Source organism: Pteropus medius, unplaced genomic scaffold (assembly GCF_902729225.1).
Source record: "Pteropus medius unplaced genomic scaffold, Ma_sr-lr_union100, whole genome shotgun sequence".
Taxonomy (NCBI): Eukaryota; Metazoa; Chordata; class Mammalia; order Chiroptera; family Pteropodidae; genus Pteropus; species Pteropus medius.
In genome coordinates, this window is record NW_024354499.1 from 404,558 (window position 1) to 426,181 (window position 21,624).

A 21,624-nucleotide genomic window follows, 5' to 3' on the forward strand; every position below is an offset into this window, starting at 1 on the left:
GTGTGTGTTTGTGTGTGTGTGTGTTTGTGTGTGTGCGTGTGTGTATGTGTGTGTATACAAAACTGCTATGAATGTTTTTATTCATGTCTTCTGGGTCATATGGGCAAAAGTATCTCTGAGTATTACCCTGGGCTGTAGTTTAGATAAATATTCAATTTTACAATATACTACTACATTTTTTCCCAAATGGTTATACCGATTTGCTTTACTATCACTAGCATATACGGATAGAATTTCCCATAAATCTATATCCTTCAATCTTTGCTATTATAAGGTGTCTTAATTTATGTCAATCTTGTGTATAAGCAGTATCACTAATTTGCATCTCTATGATTGGTAATGAATATGAACATTATTGAAAATATTTATTAGCAATTCGTGTCAAGCCTAGCTGCCTCCTCCCCCTACTCCCTTCTTCTAACTAGCAAGGTAACTATATATTCAGTTCTCATTAGGAGGGAAGGAGAAGTAAGATGGTTAAAATCTTTTGTAATTAAATCCCCAGTTGGTAGATGATGGATGACCAAAAAGTAAGATGAGCACAGTAGTTTCTCCCTGTGAAAGCAGAACTATGTAGTAGAATGCCCTTGGGAATTCCTTAAATCCTATACTTTTATAATAATGTGTACCTACTAAGGAACAATAAACTATATCTATAAATAATGATACATGATAATTGGGGATTTTCCATATTCTCAAATAAATCACTCCATATTTTGTGTTTGCAAGCAACAGAAACCCACTTTGGCTAACTTAAGTCCCAAAAGATTATTCATAGTCATTCTAATCATAATAGCAAAAAACTGGAATAACTGACATGTCCATCAACAGGAGAAGGAATGAGTCAATTGTTGGCTGTCATGGCATCTTGTGTGATGGCCCCACTGAAACTGCACATGATCCCAAAAGAAAGGAGGCGTGGATGCTGGGAGGAAAACCACAGATTCCAAATACCTTCGCTTGCCGGACTCTTTCTTAGGCAGAAAGACTGAAAGGAGTTGCTGGTTTCCAAAGAAGACAAATGGAGTTTGAATGGAAAAAAGTGTGTTTTTAACATCATCCATCATGAGAAAATATGGCTAGATTATTTTTCTAACTACACGACATTCCTTTTGGCTTTGAAGTTTCCTAGGCTAAGCTAATAGCCAATAAGATATGTTAATTTATGCTAAGATGTGAGGATGGTAATGACGACTCAGGGAAGGGGTGTGCCCTAACTCCAGTGCCGGCTGGAACTTGGTGGTATTGGTGACCTGGGTGTTTGTGAACATATTCACATCCACATCCTAGTAATCGTGAACCACTGGGAGAGGAATGACATCTTTACTTACTAAGCGGACAGCTGGCTGTTAGGATTTCTTTGAGCCCTGTCACTGTCAGGAGCCATCTCTAAATCTTGTCGTGCTTTCAAAGTTTGAGACTGGTACTAATTTTAAGTAGACATTAAATCTTAGATTTAAGCAAGTCGGATGCAGAGTGCCTTAGTCCTGGCAAGACTCTAAGAAGCCTGGGAGGTAGGAGGGGCTAAGGTTGTGTGATCCCTTTACTTATACACATAGCAGTGAAGCGAAAGGCAGCACTGTTTCGAATTCCAGAGGAGGTGATATGTAGTTAGAGTTATTTTTCTCTTACTTTTATGTTCAGAAGGAGACTTATCTTATCTAAGCATATGACAAAAAATTAAGATATCTAAGCCATAACAATTTTAAATATATAATCAGTATCAATAATGATAATAGCTACCATTTATTGATTTTCCTCTCTACGTCTTACAAAGTACCCTACGTGTCTTATTTCTGACCCTATAACAACCCTTTCAGTAGGTTTCTTATTTGTATTTTACAGGTAAGAAAGTTGAAGTTCAGATCAGTTAAGTAACTTATGTAAGGTAACAAGTGATTTTGCTGGGATGACATCACATTTGGTATTATAATTAGAGTTATGAACAAAATGAATTTTAGTGTATGTTTGACTTTCTCCTGTGGAGAGAGATCCAACATTGATAATACACAACATTTGATAACTATGCCTGATATTTCTGTGCAGGATCATGTCAGTATACCCTGATGGTAATTGTTTGTGAAATAATTAAGGTTGGAACAGTTTATTTTGAATTGGTGAAGGAAAATTATGAAACACTGGTTGCTTTCTCTCTATGATAAATATCTTTTGACATTTAGCTTCTTCTTGTGAAATGGCTTTAGCAAACTCCCTCTTTCCTCCTTTTTAAGAGGTATGGAGAAGTAGGGGGATGTTCAGATGAGGCTACCTTTTGGCTGGACAGAACAAAAAGAGGGACTGGAAGACATCAACTTGTTTGGTGGAAGAGAGTCGCATGTTTGGATCTGCTGTGGTCTCTAGTCTTGGGGCAGTATGAAATTTGACCCATTTGGATAGTAAAATCATAATACTGTATTATAACTGTTTTTCACTTAAGCAAAAGATCTTGATTTAATAAACTTTTAATCCTCTTATATAAGACAGAATCTGATAGTGCTCAACAGAACCATGATCTTCTTTCCCCCTAATTTATTATTTGTTGGCCAACTACACTCCCATCTGAGTCAACAGGCTCTGGTATGCTGCTGCTGTGGGTCAGCCACTGCAGACTGGAGCTCAGCCTTTTGTGCAGCCGTTGTCTTTCAGCAGTCTTGCTAATCAGCAGTCTTGCACAGCTTGAGCTCAGAAGTTGTCTTCTTTCTTGGCCGCTGGCTGCCTTCAGAAAGGAACGAGGATTCTCAGTGAGTAAATATAGCTAAATCCCCAAGCCTCACCCTCGTCCCACCTCAGCAATCATTAGTCAGAACATCTGTTCGCCCTGCACTCAGAACATGATAGACCTCACGCTGGGATTTTTGGTTAGGATCTTTCCAATATCAATTATTTACTAGACTGAAAGCTCCTAAAAAGAAAGAACTGTGTCCTACACTCAAATGAGATTCTGATATTGAGCATAAGGACTGGTATCTATTAGGGCCGAAGAAATATTTGTTCAATTGTATTGAATATTTACATCAGAGACATTAACTCAAGATGATTGGCAAACCAGAAAGCCACATTTTGTTGTAGAAATTTCCGTTACGATTTATCCTTCATTGAAAAAGAACCATGTTAATGATCTTATTCTTATCGCATCATTCTTCTTACACATTTTTTTTTTTAACTCAGTGAGGCAGTAGGAAGAATTAAGCTCTCGAACCAGACTTGGGATGGACTCCAACATTGCTGCTTCCATGTTTGGTACCTTTGGGCAAATTAGTTAAACATTCTAAGCCTCTATGTTTTGATCCCTAAAATGAGGACAAATAATCACAACTAACTTAGTGTAGTATTTTGAGATAATATTGATGAAGAATAGGTAGTAATTGCTCAGTGAATGACAGTTGTAATTGTTATTATTTTACAGTCAATAGCAAAAACACAGTGAACCTGTAGCCAATTTTTCCATTTAGCTTCAAAGATATAAAATTTTTATACTACGTGAAATAGTTATTCAGAAAAATAATTATTTGCTTTACTTATATGCACTTAAAATAGACAGTCAATGATGGTTGCAATAACATGATTATTTTGTAGATTAAAAATGATTCTTTCACCATAGCAATTCACTTTAAAATATATTTTTAATTGTCCATAGGAAGTGAATTTCGACACTAGTTTTTCTCTGTGGGTTCTTGTTTATTCAATACCATGTCTTGCAGAATATATTTGTCAGCTATTGCTGCATTATAAACCATTTAAAATACATAGTGGCTTAAAATAAAGTCATTTATTCTCACCTACACAATCGTGGGTTGTGTGAAAGTTGGCTAATATAAACTGGCTTTGGCTGGGTGATTCTGATTTAAGCTTCAGGTCTGTGTAGGCCTAGTTCCTCATTTTAGGTAGGGGTCAGGTCTGCTCCATACATATTTATTCATTCTGGGCCCAAGCTCTTCTCATGTTAATCATAGAAGCAAAAGAAGGCAAGTTCACCTGTAGAAGCAAAATTTAAGCCTTCGTTTGTGTCATATTTGCTAATATCCCATTATCATAGCAAGTCACATGATTGAAACTAAAGTCAGGAAAATTTATTTCTCCTATGGAAATAGGTGGTCAAGAGTAAATATTTTTGAGCAATAATCAATTTACCACTAAGTATAATAATATGAGAAATTTTAAATTGAGGCCAGTTAGATTTCTTCCCAGGGACTCACATAGCAATAGTGACTGATAAAGAGACTCATTTTTCTAAGGGTACCATCTTTAACCAACCTTGTACCACTAAGTGCTCAGAATTTAGAATGTTCAGTTCAGTAGGTCTAAGAGGAAGGTATGCAACAGAGCCTTAAAAATACAGCACTTAAGAAAATAGACTGAAGTGAGTCCTGGGGGATATTGCTAAAGAGATTGCTATTACTTCTAGCAATACAATATATGTTTCCTGCAAGAATACTATTTTAGGCTTTTTTTTTTCTTTCAAGAAAGAAAAACTAAGTTGTGCGTATGCTGGGTTTGATGATTTGGCTTCTGATCAGGCTTTGTATCTTCGTATATGAACATTGGCTTTGTGTATTTGGCTTAGGAGAAACTTCTATTTTGGGGGTATTTCAGTCTCAGGATTACAGGAAAAAAGAAAACGTAAGCACATTCTACATACTAGATTTCCAAATGTGTGTTGAGGGAAGCAGGCTGGAGTTATGTTATTACACACTTGCTTGCTTTCAATGCAGTCTTACAAAAAAGTCTTGTCTTGATGCCACTGTTGGTCTTAGTATGGGTAGCTTTATTCAACGAAATATGGTGACTGAAAATAGGTCATTTTGATGACCTATTTTCCTGCATGGAAAGGTATGTATTTGGAAAAGGAATTTGCACTTTTTGAGTGAAATTGTATTAAACTGAACATTTCTGGAGGCAATTTTCCCCTTCATCCTCCTCATTTCTATCCTCAAGCTGAGGGCCCCTCACCTTTCATACTTCAGAAAAAACAAACACCTTAATTGCCAGCAGGGTTTCCAACCTTAGCTACACTGTGGAATCATCTGAACTTTATAGATACTCATGTGTGGATCCCACGGGAGAGAGGCTGCTTTAACTGGTCTGGGATATGGCCTGGGCATTGGCTTATTTAACTCCCCTGGTAAATTAATTGTGCACCTAGGGTCTTGAATCTCTAACCTAAAGCTTGGCCAACTTCTTTGTCATCAGAACAGCTTACTGCCTGTATACCTGCATTTGGTGCTATGCAAAATAGGAGGGTGGGTATTAGCTAACTGACTTGTCAGTGTGCCTGGAGCTTGGCATGTTATCTCACTGAATTTCATCTTCACAAAAATCTCATAAGGTGGCTATTGTTGCTTTCACTCTGTAGATTCTAAAGCAAACTCAGAGGACAGAGCTTACCCGCAAACACAGTTTTTAATTACAAAGTTAGAATTCTGATACCAAGTATCAGCTTCAAAGCCCTGGACCTTCTTACTCTAAAATAAATCCGAGTACCCTCCTCTACTTTGCCTTCTAAGATGGAGAGCAGGTTTTTGTGGCATGTGGTAGGGGCACATAAGTAGATGATTTAGTTTGATTTAGACGCAAATTGAAGCAAAGTATGATAAATAAAGGACATGGAAAAGTAAGGGGCGGTTCGATTGGAGGTGGATAGCTTTAACCTGTATATTTATACATATATCAGTTCTTTGGTTGATTACAGAAGGGTAGATGAAAGAAAAAGGTAATTAATTTCTAAAAATGTTTAGAAATTGACAAAGAGGTATTTGAAATGGAATTCTGGAGATTGTGAGAAGAGAGGGTGGGTGAGAATCATCTAGATGAACTATGGATTTGGAGTCAGCTTGCAGGTAGATGTGAGGGGAAGAGAAAAGAAATCATAGAAAGTGCTTGAGATTAAAAGAAAAGTGAGTGTTGGGTTGGAGAAGCCAAGGGGCATGAAAGTGAGCAGGACTCTCAGATTGAACAAAAATGGTGGACCACTCCCCTCCATGCGCGCGCGTGCGTGCGCGCGCGCACGCACACACGCACACACACACACACACACACTAAGTGTAAGAGCACTGTATTTTGATTGCTCTTTGTCTAAGTGGCAGAGCCACTAAACACTGTTTTCAGAGGAGTCCTATCTGTGGGCCCTTGAGTGACATTCTGACAGTGTGTGATGTGGAGAAGTGTCCTCTCAAGATGCAACCTGTCCTCCTCCTGGGGGCGTGCCTTCACTGGATGTCTAAAAAGGAATTCTCAGTATTCTGAGTGATGACTGTGAAGGAGTCAGGTCTGTTTTCAGAGCTCCATGTTTTCAATGCTTTTATGCTTTAAAATCTTAAAGAAAATCACAAATCTCAGGGGAAAAAAGAGAGCAATTGAGGTGTATGTGAAGCGAAAAAAAGAGGGATTCTCAATAGAGCTCACATACAAGGAGTCATAATTACAAGATAGGCTTTTCTATGATCTCCGACATTTTGTTAGGTACTGACAACATGAAAATTTAAGACGGTAGGTTTTACTCTGATATTTTAGTTTAAATGTAGTGCTAAAAGTACTTCTAGGTGCTGAGCTTGACTGCTCTTGTACCTGGCTTCTTGTTAATGTTTCTAAATCGAATCTGGAGTGACATAGTAATATCGAGGGACACTAAAGTTCTTCTGGTCTCTCAAAGCTGAAGACCGATTTCTACTTTGGCATAGTAAATTAGTGAATTATAAAGCTGCATTTCTATTCTCAATCTGCTAGTAATAAAACCTTATAATTTTATACTAAGATGTGCTTTTTATTGATTGTGAAGTATTTCTTGGTACATTATCCCTTGGTAAATTTTATTCTTACAAAATCTTTCTGAAATGGTCTTTTATTTTATCCCCGGTTTACAGGTAGAGAGACCGAAGAGGTTCAGAGCATGGTCGTATAACCTGGCTTCCATGAAGGGAGCTGCAGTGCAGTCTTTGTGCAATGCCTCCTGCTCTTCAAGCACCGTTCTCGCTGGATCCACGTTTGGTGTCACATGAACCCAGAATGAGGTGGGCAGGTATTTCTTCCACTTCTTGGATGAGGAAGCTAAGACTCTGAAAGAAGGGGTCATTTTCCCAAGTCCTTTGGGCTACACACAACTAAGTTCACCAAGGCCTTTTGCTTTTACATTTAGATCCCTGTCTTCCGTGATGATTCAACAATGTGAGGGAAAAATCACTTCTTGAAGGAAAAAATAAAAATAAAACAGACAGAGGAGAAGAAATAAGAACTGCTGCCACTGGGAATGAGATTTTCTTACTTTTTCCCGATTCTAATAGAACAAGTAGAATGTGTAGATTCTGATTCTTTTAGAATAAAATTCTTACTTCCAATTTTATGGTGGGTTGGTTATTTTAATTATGATGAACATAAACTTAGAAAGTGCATTTAACCACAAACTCTTTAATTTTGTTCCAGTCAGAATTTTTCCATTTCAGTCATATTGCTTTTCTTTCTCTAATTATTTATTTTCCCTTTTTCCACCTCACAGAGTTAGATTCTTCCTCTTCACATTATTCAAGAAGTGGTCTTCAAAAATGGCAAGACAAGATGATCCATTGGGATTGGGGATACAAAATACTGTCACTCTAATCTTTCTTCCCCACAATTTTTTAATTTCTGTTTTTGTGTTTGCTTTATGATCTATATGACATATGAGCAGGTGAGTCTATTACATATATTTAGCATACATATATATGTACTTATCTATCACACAAGCACATACAGGCATATTGAGGTGTGTACATAAGCTATTTTAATTACTAGGGATGTATGTTCATAAAAGTTTGGAGGCCCCTAGTGTTATGGGTTGAATTGTGTCCCCCCTACAAAAAGATAATGTGAAAGTCTTAGTCTCCAGTACCTCAGAATGTGACCTTATTTAGAAATAGGAATTTTGCAGATGTAATTAGTCAAGATGAGGTAATACTAGAGTAGGGTAGGACTTTGACCCAATATGACTAGTGATTTTATAAGAAGACAGTCAGGTGAAGACACAGATACACAGGGAAAACACCATGTGAAGACAGAGGAAAAGATTGGACTGATGCATCTACAAGCCAAGAAACACTAAGGATTCTCAGCCATCACAAGAAGCTGGGGTGGAGCCATGGAACAGATCCTCATTCAGAGCCTTCAGGAAGAGCCAACCCTGCTGATACCTTGGCTTCAGACTTCTAGTCTCCAAAACTGTTAGACAATAAATTTCTGTAGTTTCAAGGTACCCAGTTTGTGGTATTTTGTTATGTCAGCCCTCAGAAAGTAATTCACCTAGCATATATTGACAACAAAATCATCCAAAATATTTTAAGAAAACTTGATGAATTTATACTATTTTCAAGTGGGTAATCTATCAATATGATCCTTTAGTTAGGAAACCTAAGTAGTCCTATTTGAAGGCTGAGGAAGGATCTAGGAATTGGGAGAGAAAACATACCCAGTGCTTCTGGAAGACATCTCATCAGTAGGGGAAACCACGAGTGTTGTCTACAGAGAATGAGTCCAAAAAAAATGCTTCGGAGGCTGGGGAATGCCACCGGGCTTTCAGAGCAAGAAACTGAATGGACGGAGAGAGACATTGGGAGCTTAAGAGAAACTACAGAGGCCTGGGGCTAATTTTTGCTAGTTTATTTTTTTCCCTTTTGTTTATTCACTACAAGTCAGATTTTGAAGCAATTAGCAAAATATCATGCAAATATTCCCAGTGTGACTACACATGAGTAACTTTGATTCTGCTGAACATTTGTCTTGTTGCAACAAAATACATCTGCTATTTGCATTAACTTAATCTGTTAAGATATTGTGAACTAAACTACAGACTTCCAGAGACATTTAGGAAGCAACTTCCCATTTTTATTGGACACTTTTGACTAGCAAAATCTGCTTTTGCGATCACATGACTCCATCCCAGAAGCACCTCTTTTCCCAGTGCTGTTTCAGACAATAGAAAAGGAAGCATAATGGAGCTTTATAGAAAGGTAATATTGGCAGAACAAGAAGGATGCTTATTGGTAACAGAAGCAAGCAGTAGAATAAATAAAGGAAATGTTGTAATACACGGATATACATTCTGTATATTTGAGAGAGGGACAGAAACAAATTGAACTCTTGACAGATCCAGAGTTCTGTGTTGCTTACTTCACATAATTTATATCATGTAGATCTTGTGACCATTCTTACAGGGTCAATTTTAAGCAGTCAAATCATTTGTCCTACATTACACAGAGAATAAAAAGCAAGATCAGTGTTTCATTCATTCAACAAATCTTTATTCAGCACCTATTATATGCCAGGCACTATTCTAGTTACTAGATATAAAGAGGTAAAAAAAAAAAAAAAGAAAAAGACCACTAATCTTAGGGAGTGTAGTTCTAGATGAAAAACTCACACATATAAAAAGACATTTTCAGGTAGACAAGAAAGTTATAAAGAAAGTAAGATAGTGTGATGCACCTGGCAGGTGACATCATTAAACAAGATGGTCATGGAAGGCATCTCTGAGGAAGTGACAGTAGCTGAGACTTTACTGATGAGAAGCTAATTATGCAAAGAACATTCTAGGCAGCGAGAAGACCAAACGCCACTGGTCAGAACTGAAAGGAGTAAGAAGTGCCCTGGAAGGCTTTAAGCAAGCAATAATGTGACTTAGTACAATTTTTAGAAGACCGTTTTGGTTGCTATGCCAAGAATAGACTGCACAGGGCAAGTAACAAGGGTATCTATCTGAAGGTTGTTGCTGTCATCTAGGTGAGCGCTGGTGGTATTTTAGACCAGAGTGAAGGCAACAGAAATAGAGAGAAGTGGGCAGATCAGGGATGTATTTGGAAGCAGGACTGCCAGGGCTCGCTGGTAGTTAGGAAGGGAGAGGAGTGAAGTTAATAAAAAAAATGAATAATGACTGTAATTTTTTTTCTTTAGCCATTGGTGGATTATGGCGGCATTTACTGAGATGGGTCAGGCTGAAGGAGCGAGTTTAGGGTGTGAGAGAAATTGAGAGTTTTCTTTGGGAGGTATTTCATTTAAAATGCCTGTGAGGCATCCAAGTGACAGTGCTGTATTAGGGTAGAGATCCCTAGCTCTGCAGGGAGGTTGCCTGGAATCAAGTTTTGCCTCCACCGTTTACTAGCTGTGTCACTATGGAACAGTCTCTTAAGCTATCTGTAGGGTTAGGAAAAGAACGGGGGTTTCTTTCATAGAGTTGTTGTGCAGGTTAAAAGGGTACTACATGTATAAAATAAGGGTATCTACCTTGTACTAAGATATATATATATATACACACATACATACATATGCTATTCAAGTGGATATGTCCAGTGTTCGAGCCTACCCTTATTATCTATAAGTCTTAAGAAAAGGATAAAGCCAGTTGAAGTTTAGTATTAATGACACCTGGTCTGTCTCTTATCCATGAGCTCTCTATTGGTTTTCTGCCTCCCAATTATTCTGTGGCTAAGGCCTATGTAAACTCATTAAACCCCAAAGACCATGTCATTCCCTTGGCCTAAAACCGACAGGGGCTCCCCATTGCCCATGATGTATGACATCCAAGAATCTCATCTTTGCACTTAATAAGTGCCCTTCATGATCTGACCCCAAATTCCATTTTTAGCCTTTCATCTCAGATTACTTTCCTTGGCCCAAATTAGTTTTCTCATTATAACATAAATGTGGCATCCACTTCCTGGAGGTCGAGATCTGCAAGAATCTTGAACATGACATGTTGATGAAAGCCAGCAGCAGCCTGCCCGAGAAGTTGGCACTACCAAAATTTCCCTGCCAAAAAAGAAGCAGCCTACTCCAAGATGCCTTCTAAGGACACTGGCCCCAGTGCAAGCCATCACTGCAGCCCCCTCCTCTGGGTTCAGTCCTGTGCAGGTGACTCCACAGGCAATACCATGGAGAGGAGGAGCCACTCGCTATCCGGCCTTGAGTTGTTCCTCGAACTTTAGTGAGTCCCAGACTATGAGCACATGATCAGCAGATTCATGCTGCACAGAATGGCTTTCTAGGCTGCAGAGAGCTCTGCAATGGCCAAGAGTATACTTTCAAATCTCAAGAGCTATTCTCAATCTAATGGCAAAGACATAAGCAAGCACATTTTATAATCCAGCATATTAACAGAAGTGTTATAGTTGAAAGATGAGAAGCACTCACAGGAGAAAGTAGCATATGGATAAAGGCAAGATGAAAGCGGGAGATGGATGAAGAAAGAAGAAAGGATGTTCTAGCAGAGGAATTGGCCTGCACAATGGCTGGGAGGCATGACGGTTATAGCACATTCAGTGGAATTATGGATTTGTTCTCCTGTCTTCATACCAACTTCTCACCTAGTCATGTGACCTTTTCTTCACTTTTATTGCCACTACTGCAGTCTCACTGCAACCCAAGATCTCATAAGTTCACAGAGTGATATTGTAATTGAAAGCATAGACTTTGAAGATGGACTAAAATCTACTCTGGTTTTGGCCCCACCAATGAAAATCTGCTTGACCTTGGGCAAATTCTTTACCTCTCTGAGACTTGGTTTCTGTAAAATGGATCTGATGCGAGAACTTACTTAATAGTGGTGTTGGGAAACTTGAATGAGGTAGTGCAGTGGTTCCCACCCTTTTTGGCGCCAGGGACCAGTGCTCGTATGAGAATCCAACGCCTGCTGCTCTGAGGTGGAGCTGAGGCGGTGAGGCTCGTGTGGCGGAGCAACGGCAAGTACAGTTCGATCTTCTCTCGCTGGCCCGCCGCTCACGTCTTGCTGTGCGACCTGGTTCCTAACAGGCCATGGACTGATACTGGTCCATGGCCCGGGGGTTGGGAACTCCTGAGTAGTGTATGTAAGTCACCGAGTAAAATGCTTTCTTGGTGTAACTGCTCCTTTACATATTTCTATTCCCCACCTACGAGTTCAGCACACTCCCTAGTGTAGGATATGCCGTGATACACTTGCTTAATGAATTCGCAGACAAATATATATTTCTGACATGATTAGTTTCCTGACTTTTTATTCTCAATCCATAGTTCAGATTTTAATTCCATTTTAGTAAGTGACAAACTGTAGAGATATAGTTTCCTATTTTTAAACCTTTAAATTAAATTATTATTATTTTTTTAACCTCTGAATCTTTATTCCTGGAAAGTGTCCACTTTGGAGTTTATTTCTTTTCCCAGAAGAGAGCCATTTATCAGCTTTTAAAAGATTATGATTCAGCAGGGAGATTGTTTGAGTCCATTGTGAGACACAGGTTTCTTTGCGGTTTCAATACAAGGAAGGCACATGTAAGGCCTGGTTAACAGAAATATTAATATTCATAATACATCTCAGTCAATTTTGTATCTCAGATTCATTCCTCTTCCATAACATTGTGATCTGTATCACTTTATCAACTGCACCCCAAAGGAATTTGCTGATAATTCACAAAACAAATAAATAGGCTCCTTGGCCCCTCTTTCCCAATTAGTCTTCCAGTTTGTCCAGGAGCACTTTCCTCTTTTTCTTCGGCTCTGATTTCTTAAAGTAATGGCATATGATTGAAATATAAGGCCTGATTCATCCACGACCAGTGTCTCTGATAGAATCTCCTGGAAAGCGTGTCCCACTTCACGCTGGCCCTGTGCAAGGGCAGCCCAGTGCCTTTGTAGAGTACCAATTAATAAAAGAATCCTTTGTATTTATTTCTTATGCTACGACGTGGCAAATGTTAGTACATTGTATCCAGCTGAAGCAGTTGGGGGTTACTCCCCCAAAACACTAAACTAATATACAAAACAGAGGTCTTGTCTATATCTGTAATTGGAGATCCAAATTGACATTTTAGAAACAAGGACTGATTTTACTGGTTGATTTTTCTGTTTTTGGAAGGTGACAAAGAAGAGATCATAGAAAATTAATTCAAAGCTATGCGAATATGTACACATACGCACACACATTAACTTGGCTCTGCATTTGTGTTTCCTTTGTGATATTTTTGAGTCACATAGTGACATCTGTCTTTAAATTATTTGTTTAGCAAGTGCTGAAGTAGCTTATTATTTATTTCTTCAATCAAATCAACATAGTAGTGGGGCTTTCTTTATATTTGAAATTTGAGATATCCACTGCCCTTTTTCCTTTTCATTCCCCAAACACCTGGAAAACTTTGAGATATCTCAATTAGATTGCTTTCTCCAATTTGAATCATAACGCATTTGCATAAAATCACTAGTTCCCACATTGAACGCCTCCTTAGTCTCCCTCTCCAGAAATTCCTGCTTAGACTCTGTACTGGAATTCAATAAGTAGAGAGAAGACCCAGTGCAACCTTCACTTTGAGATCTGGAAGTTGTCTGCTTGAGAAATAAAATGGCTCCACACTTAGTGTTCCAGAAGTTGTGCAGCTTCCTTTCAAGAAGACCCAAGAAGATGTGTGTGTGTGTGTGTGTGTGTGTGTAGAAGCTGAAAAATGCTCTGCTTTTTTCTTCTCAGAAAATACAAGAAATACCACATCTTCGTTTTCCATGAAGACTACAAGACTGATATTAATCCGTGACTTTGAACTTTAAAATCGAGTCGCCCCCCGAAAGAACTTATAACCACATGAAGAGACAGGTGTATGGGATAAGAACATATTACAAGAATGAACAGGACTCATGAAGCAGAATCCTAAAAGCAACTTTACTTTTGTCCCCACCTATCCCTTTAAACCTGCTCAATGAGGAGAGGGCGTTGTTGTTGTTGTGGTGGTGGTGGTGGTTGTTTTATCCCACTGGTGGAAACTCAGAGTCCAATGACTTTTCTGCCTACTTTCAGATGATAAAAGTTCAATGGCCACTTTAAGGGGTGGGGCGGGGGAAACCCCAAAACACAGTAGAAGATGAGAAATTAAGATGGCCAGTCCGAATCAGCTTTTCGGTGTTCAAGCAACATGCCCACTGGCTCCTCCTCTCTTCCTCAGGCACCCTTTTCTTCAGCTGCCATCTCAGGCCCCTCTGGGGTTGTAGAGAGAAGTAAGGGAAACAGGAAAGTCCTTTCATGACTGGCGCTGTTGTAATCTGGCTTTGATTTCTGTGGGCAGCAAATTCTAGCAGGTGATTAAAGATGGCTCTGTCTCCTGTGGGGGAAGTTCAGGGCTGTGCCGACATCACCTGCCAGACACTCCACCCGCCCTTCTCTTGCCATAGGGCTGTTTATTTCTTGACTTGCACTCCAGATACCCACCTTTAGCTCCACCCCTTTCTCGTATAGCTTCTCACTTCTGGGGCCCTTATACCATCGAGTCAAACCTTCTCTAGGGCACAATTCCTGTTGAAAATGACTTCAGGCTAATTCCTCAGGAAATAAGTTGAACATTTGGTCCAAGGGATTTACCACATTTGACCAGTCATTAGAAAGGACTTTAGTCTGCTCACCGGCTATCTCAGCCTTCTCATGTAACGAGCCTTCCAGACTTTCCTGTTTCACTTGGGGTTTTGGGGTCAGAAGGTAACACCCTGCTCTACCACCAGGAGGAGAGGTTTGAGATTACTGGATAGCTGTTACCAAAATATTCTTCCACAATTGAGCTCTATTAACTTCTTTAAGTTTGTTGGCTTGAGAAACATGTTCTTAGTTATCTCTTTTGAAAATTTGTGTCTGACACTTCATGTTGAAGTTTCACAAGAAACTGAATTTTTGTGCATCATTTAAAACTTTTATCCTGTTACATGTGTTATATAGATGATTAAGGTCATAAAAATTTATACTCTGTATATGTTATACAGTGATTACGACTCTGAGAGCTGAGAGAAGTGGAGAGTCATATATCTTCTCTGCAAGTAGGTGATGGTCTTAAAGGAGACTTTAGAGAGTTGTCCCAGGCTAAAAAAATCGAGATATTTTGGACCTACATAGAGGACAGAAAAGACCTTGCGGTTAGGAGGGTCTTGTATCAGCAAAGCCACTAGAGGATAGAACTTGTGCATGAACATGAGGATTCTAAGGTGACCCCCACCCTCCATTTGAGTGTGGCAAGGATCTGTGATATGGTAGGATATCACTTCTGTGATTTTGTTATATTATCTGGAAAGGTAAAAGGAGTTTTATAGATGTAATTAGATTTCCTAATCAGCTGACTTTGTGTTAATTGAAAGATTATTCTGGGTGAGCCTGACTTAATAAAGTGAGACTTTAGGAGAGACGGATTTTCTTGCTGCATGGAAGAAATCACACAGCCCTATTGCGAACTGTCTCTAGGGAAGAGTTGCTTTCAGGACCTGAGAACCTCAATCCTACAGCCACCAAAACCAGAATTGCCTACAATCTAGCTGATCAGCAAAGAGGACTTCAGTCCTCAGATAAGATCACAGCCTTGGCCAACTCCCGATTGCAGCCTTGGGAATCCCTGAGGAGAGGATTCAGGTAAACCATGCCTGGACTCTTTACCTATGAAAACTGAAACAATAAATGGTGTTGTTTTAAGCTTCTAAATTTGTGCTAATTTGTCATATAGCAATACAAAATAAATACACTTTTTTTTTTGAGAGACAAGGATAGACAAGCTAAGTGAGAGACCAAATTAGGCAGGATTTCAGTTGCTAGATTTGGTGGGAGTGTATTATTCAGTATTGATCTGGATATATTATGTAAAACAGAAAGTCTGGTTTACTTATGCTCTGTATTCTTTGCAGGTGAACTGGGGTGCTTCTCTGCATTATCCTGACCCCAGGACTCAGGCTGATGAGCACCTCTTCTGTAGTGTTGCCAATGGCCATGGCAGAAGATGAACAGGAGAATATGATGAATTGCATGAAGGCGTTTACAGCTTCAGCCTGAAGGTGCCACTTTTCACTTTTACTCACATTTCATTGGCTAAAGTAAGTCGCACAGCTGCATCTAACTTTAAGGGTAGAAGGAATGAACCAGAATTACTTGGTGAATTTCATTGGTCAGTGTGCAATAGTTCATTTTGGATTCTAAAACAAGAAGGTGGCTTCATAGCCCAGCCTCCTAATTTATACTCAAGCATCTTCCTTCTTATTTCAAATTCTGAGGAGATATGCGAGGGCTCACTGCAAGCACACAGCTTATTCAGTATTAGATAGTTGACACTAGACAGAACTATGAACAACATTAAGAAACAGGTATCTGTTCTTGTATTAATGCTTCCCACCCTAGTATTCCTGCCGGATAGGAAAAGAAGTTCGAGCCCATATTTCTCCTGAGGAGTTCCATTTTCCTGCCTCTTCTATGCCTCCATATACTACTTCTTATTACTCCTGAGACCAAGTTTGCTCGTGAATTCAGGATCTGGCAGAGAATACTCACCAAGTGTTCAAAGAGAAATGCTAGGGAAATTTTGAGAGATATTTTAATAAAAATTGTTGTAAGTGGAAGTATGAGCGGTCTAAAGCTTTCTCGAGATAAAAAAAGCATTTGTACTTTTACCAGTAATACTATTACTACAGTTTTAAAATATCAAGATAATTTCATTTCTCTGGTGGCTAATATAGAAAGAACAATTGTTATTATCCCACTTGTGATAAGTGAGAAATTGAAAGATAGTGAATGGCTTGCCTCTCTTCTTCCCTTTATCCCCCATCAAAATAATTTCTTACAAAAGAATTTGCTGGTATTTTTCTTCTCTAGGGATTATCTGCATTTTAAGCCAGTGAAATGGAATCTATGTTCCTTGGGAAAATTACTTCAGGCATAAACAAAGATGTGACCGAGCCTGGTGTGGGATGGTGAAGTCACAGATTGCAAACGCCATCTGATGGGTCATTGCGGAATCCAGACACAGAGGAGGAAGCTAGGGAAGAAGAAAGAGATGAATGAACATGTAGAGTGTGAAAATACCAGATGGAAGAAGAGGTAGAGGAGCAGAGCTGTGAGCAAGTAGCCAGAAAAATAGAAAGAGAAATAGAAGAGGCCTATGGAGCTCAAAGGAGGAGCGAGTTTCCAAAAGGAAGAAAGGGTAAAGGGTCGAACTCCACAGAGAAGGCAGCTGCAAGGAGGAAAGAGAAGAGTTCTGTGGATGTAGTAAGCCAGGGCTATTACTGACCTGGGCAAGAACCTTGTTATCAGAGGGGGAATGGGAGCTGGGTCATTGGATGGGAGCTGCTTTCCAAGAAGCTGTAAAGGGAAGTGGTGAGCAGGATGATCGATACAGTAAGGAATACGACCTCAGGGAATTTAAAAAATTGTTGCAATGGGAGATAACTGTATTATATGAAGATCTGTATTATATGCAGAAGGAAAGTGCTAACAAACAGAGAAAAGTTCATGGTGATGGTGAGAGATGGTACTGTTGCTGGAGGCTGAATTTTAGTTGGAAATGTTAATCTCCAACAGGAGGTGGGAGCACTCTTCTCTGAAGCAGTGGGGAGGAGGGAAGGGTAAGTCTCACGGAGATGAGATGGGGTGGGAATATAGGGTGAGACTTACGTCTGGAGGCCTCACTTTACCTTATAATCACACGGAAACTCACCTGCAGGGGGAAGGAAAAACAGAGAAGACCCAGGTCACATGGAATTTTGCAAAAATGCCACTGTACCCATTTCGGGGCAGTTGTGCAGCATTTGAGGAGAGGTTTGCAGAGCACTGTCCTGCTATTGGACAATCCAGGAGGGTAATGGAGTCCAGGGACTTCCTTTGAGCCAGCTCTTCCTTTACATACATACCTAGTTATACCCTCAGCCAGTCTTGACATGTCTTGTCTAAGGTAAGGGAGAGGGTAAGGAATGAGTATCTTTGCTTAGGTCTGAATGGAGCAGAGCGTAGGACAGGGGATTTGGCCCTGGGACTTTTGTGAGTGTCGTCGGGCATGAATACAAACTTTGTGAGTTGACCTTACTAATCTTGAGACATCTAAATCACGAGGAAGAAAATTTTGATGCCTCTTTTCACATTTGCATCTGTGAGAAAGACATTTTTCAACCTCGTGAGAGTTTTGTGGTTCAAGCTTTGTGCTTTTTTTTTTTTTGTGAGAAATGCATTTTATGTTTGGGGGGGATTTGTCATTTGTTCGGTTGAAGAGCATCTCATAAAAGACACTCGGTGTTTTGGGCAGCTGTTATCGTAGAACTGGAGGAGGGGTTTTCATCTGCATGGATTAGGTTGATGTACCAATCTCTTTCTTCTCCAGGGGTTTTAAGAAATCTTCCATGATTGGCTGAGCATGAGGAATCTTCCTGTGACAGCTCTATAAAGAAAGAAAGACAATAAAGACAATCTAATAGGCAGTCAGTCGATGAAGATTTTTGTCTGGAATAAATTTAGCGCATCTCATAAAGTTTTTATAGACGCTACCTTTCAGAAGCTTAGAATATTATTATCTCGCCCAACATTTCTCTGTTCCTGATTTCTCTTATTCTTGCCTAGAAAAAAAAAAAGCACTTTTAGGATGTTCTTCTGTGTCTATTTTAAGCCCTCAGCAGAGTTGTTTAAATGACTGATTTTTCTTTTTCCATCGCTTGGTGTTCTTCTCCTATGGGATTTAATTAGAATCTTCCACAAAAATCTGACAATTAGTGAGTTTTTGCAATGAAATTCATGATTTGTATCTTTATTTGGCTTTACCACGTAAATCTCAACAGGTCCTTTACAAGCATAAGGTTTTGGTGGTTTGGGGCCAAATTGGAAGAAAAATGAAACTCAGATAGAGATAAAATATCATTCTCAAATAGTAGACAGAAAACGATCCTAAACTCAGCCTGCAGTAACTAAAATCAAATCTCTCAAAAATTCACATTATAAATGAAAACAAAACAAACAAAAAGTAGTTAGGAGCTGCATTATTAAGGATTCTACACACTCTTTTATGCAGGGTTCTTTGCAGATGTTGCAAGTCTCTTTTGCTCTGGTCTTCAATAAAATTTTCAATTTATCTCTGTCTCTCTGTCTCTCTCCCTCTTTATCTTTATTTCTCTCTCTCTCTCTTGCTCCCTCCATCTTGTGTGTTTTGGGAAGGAGTGAATCTCAGTCCTTAAGGAAGCAAGGGTTCTGAGGCAGCTGCCAAGGAAATATGTATGTGCCAGGTAAAAATATATTCATATCTTTCCACATGGATGGTGCTTGATGAGCCTGGTTTAATGTCCCCTGGGTCTGAGGAGTTGTGCGACTCTACAGCATATTTTATTATTTAATGGGAAAGTGTATCGTTACAGTGAGGCATCCATGATATCCACAATCCTGCCTGATACCCCCTTTATGAAAAAACAAGTTGTTTTTTTTCATTTTCTGAAAAAAGTTGGGGATGGGGGAGGAGGTAAAAAAAAAATTGAATCAAGGGAGAATTATCCCCAGAATATCCTCCTTTTCTCTAAATCTTCGTAAATTAAATGCTCTGATTTCTGCTAGAGAAGTCCCCCTTTTGCGGCATGGAAAGAACAGTGAAAAGATAATATGTTTTAATTGCTTTTTTTCCTTCTAGAAGGAGAAGCTTGTTGAGCTTCTCCCCTTTTGTGGTGTTGCTATTACTTCTATGCCTCAATAAAGTATTCTAGAATTTGAGATTACTTTTCTTATAACTTTTAAAAAATATGTGTATTTCAGAAAATATTTCATTAGGAAATACGAATTCTAAACCCATGGCTGTGACTCCCTTTGCTTATGAGGTGGGACTGCTCAGTGTGGATGTGGGCAAGGTCAATAGAGAAGCAGCAGCAGGCATCCCAGAGGACATGGCTCCGAGATGCCCTAGGCAGTCATACAGGGACCAGGCCCTGGAGACCAATCTCAGGTGTGAATTGGTGCATCCTGGTCTCCAGATGGGTGGAAAATACCAGATGGATCTTCCAAATTTGGTATTTTATTTTGGAAGCAGAGAGAGGTAACAGAAAAGAAAAAAGTATTGCTATGGTGTCAGAAACTATAAACTTCCTCAAGAGCAACACCGTTTGCTCACAGTGTGACCTTGGGCAAGTGAAGCCACTTAAAGTGTTCTTCTCTAAAGCAATGCTAATAATTTCTCATGAGTGTGACATGTGTCAGGTAGCACAGGGAACATGGCTGCTTTAAGTCTAGATTTAAGAGTACTTTGTAAACTGAAAAAGCCTATGACTGAGTGCTTTCTCTGTATCTGACCCTGTTCCAGGTTCTCTGGGGAACACCCGAAAGTCACAGACCATGGTCCTCGGCTCTCATCAGATTGAGAGGCTAATTCAAGCAGGGAGAAGCAGCGATGGTGTTGGGTTCTTAGCCGGTCTGTCCTAGTCAGTAGTGGGCAGATGAGTGATTTAACACGGCAGCTCCCAAACTCCCTGAGGAGTATAGGGACCGTGTGGGCAGTTACAATAAAGAACAAAGAATTGCCATAGTCATGGCCTCTGAGACATTCCTCCCCACCCCACTCCACCCCTTTAATACCTTTAAAATCAGGCTATCTCTTACAGTTAGTGGTTGGTTATAATTGAAATGTCAGCCTTTTTCTTTTTTCTTTTTGTTTGCAACACACAAAATAATGGTGCATCTTATAATCTACGAAGTCTTATACCCAATGAAAATACTATCCAGGAAGAAAAATACCATATCCCTGATATCCAACACCACTAAGTCCAATGTTGAAAAGAGGAATTTTAAACAAGTGAGCCTGTTAGCATCAAAACAATTCATCTATCATTGGAATAGTTTTACAAGATGGGAGAGAGGAGATATTTCACATGGATGCCTCCATCTAGGGCATTCAATTTTGACCTTCAGAGCATCCAAGTTCTCTGTAGATACTAGTTGATTTCTATAATTTTTATTTAAATATTAGAAATAGAATTTTATCTGCAGGGAAAAACAGACAAGAGACTCAGTCAGACATGAAGAGAAACCACTGGGTTTGTAGCCATGAGCTTTTCTCTTGAACATTGCTTTTAACTCCAGGCTGTCAGTTCTCAGTCAACATTGTGCTGCTTCCAATTTTTTTGACCGACATGCTTTACTTTCTTCTTTATGCCCCATACACAGTATTTGAAGACTGATATCAGAGACACTAACCCTTGGGAATCAAAAGGAGGCTGGGGTGCAGAGTGAAGGTAAATAAGGGAAGAAGGTTGTTCAAATCCTTAACTTAATTTGAAAGGAAGAAATTGGATCTACTTAACCATTTAAAGATACTCTTTTGATTTTGACTTGGACTATTGCCCTAGAGCCTTCATATATGGTAGCCCAGGGCCTAGTCTGTTTCCCATTCATTTCTCATGTTGGAGGGCAGTGCCTAGTCCTCTTCCTGGCACGTGTGTGTGTGTGTGTGTGTGCGCGTGCGCATGCCTTTACCTCTTTGGCTGTGGTCATTAACCGACCTGACTTCCATCTTGATCTCCCCCTCCTCCTGCTTGTTCCAGCAAGTGAGTTCCATTAGTTCCCCAACCCTATATCTTCTTGGCATCTGTTGCAGTATAAGAAACTTCTTCTGCCTCTTGGCGATCGGTCAGACAGGCTCTGGGTTCAGATTTGGTGTTTCCTCGTTAACCTCTCTATCATCTCCTCAGGTATCAAATGGGATAATAATAATGCTCACCTCATACTGCTGTTGTGTTGTTTAAATGAGCACATGAGTTTTAAGTCCTCAGCACAGTGACTGGTCAACAGATGGAAGCTATTCTTCATTTCCTTAGTAGTAATAGCAGCAGCAGCAGCAGCAGCAGCAGTAGTAATAGTACTACATGTCATGGTAGTCATGCTAGTAATAT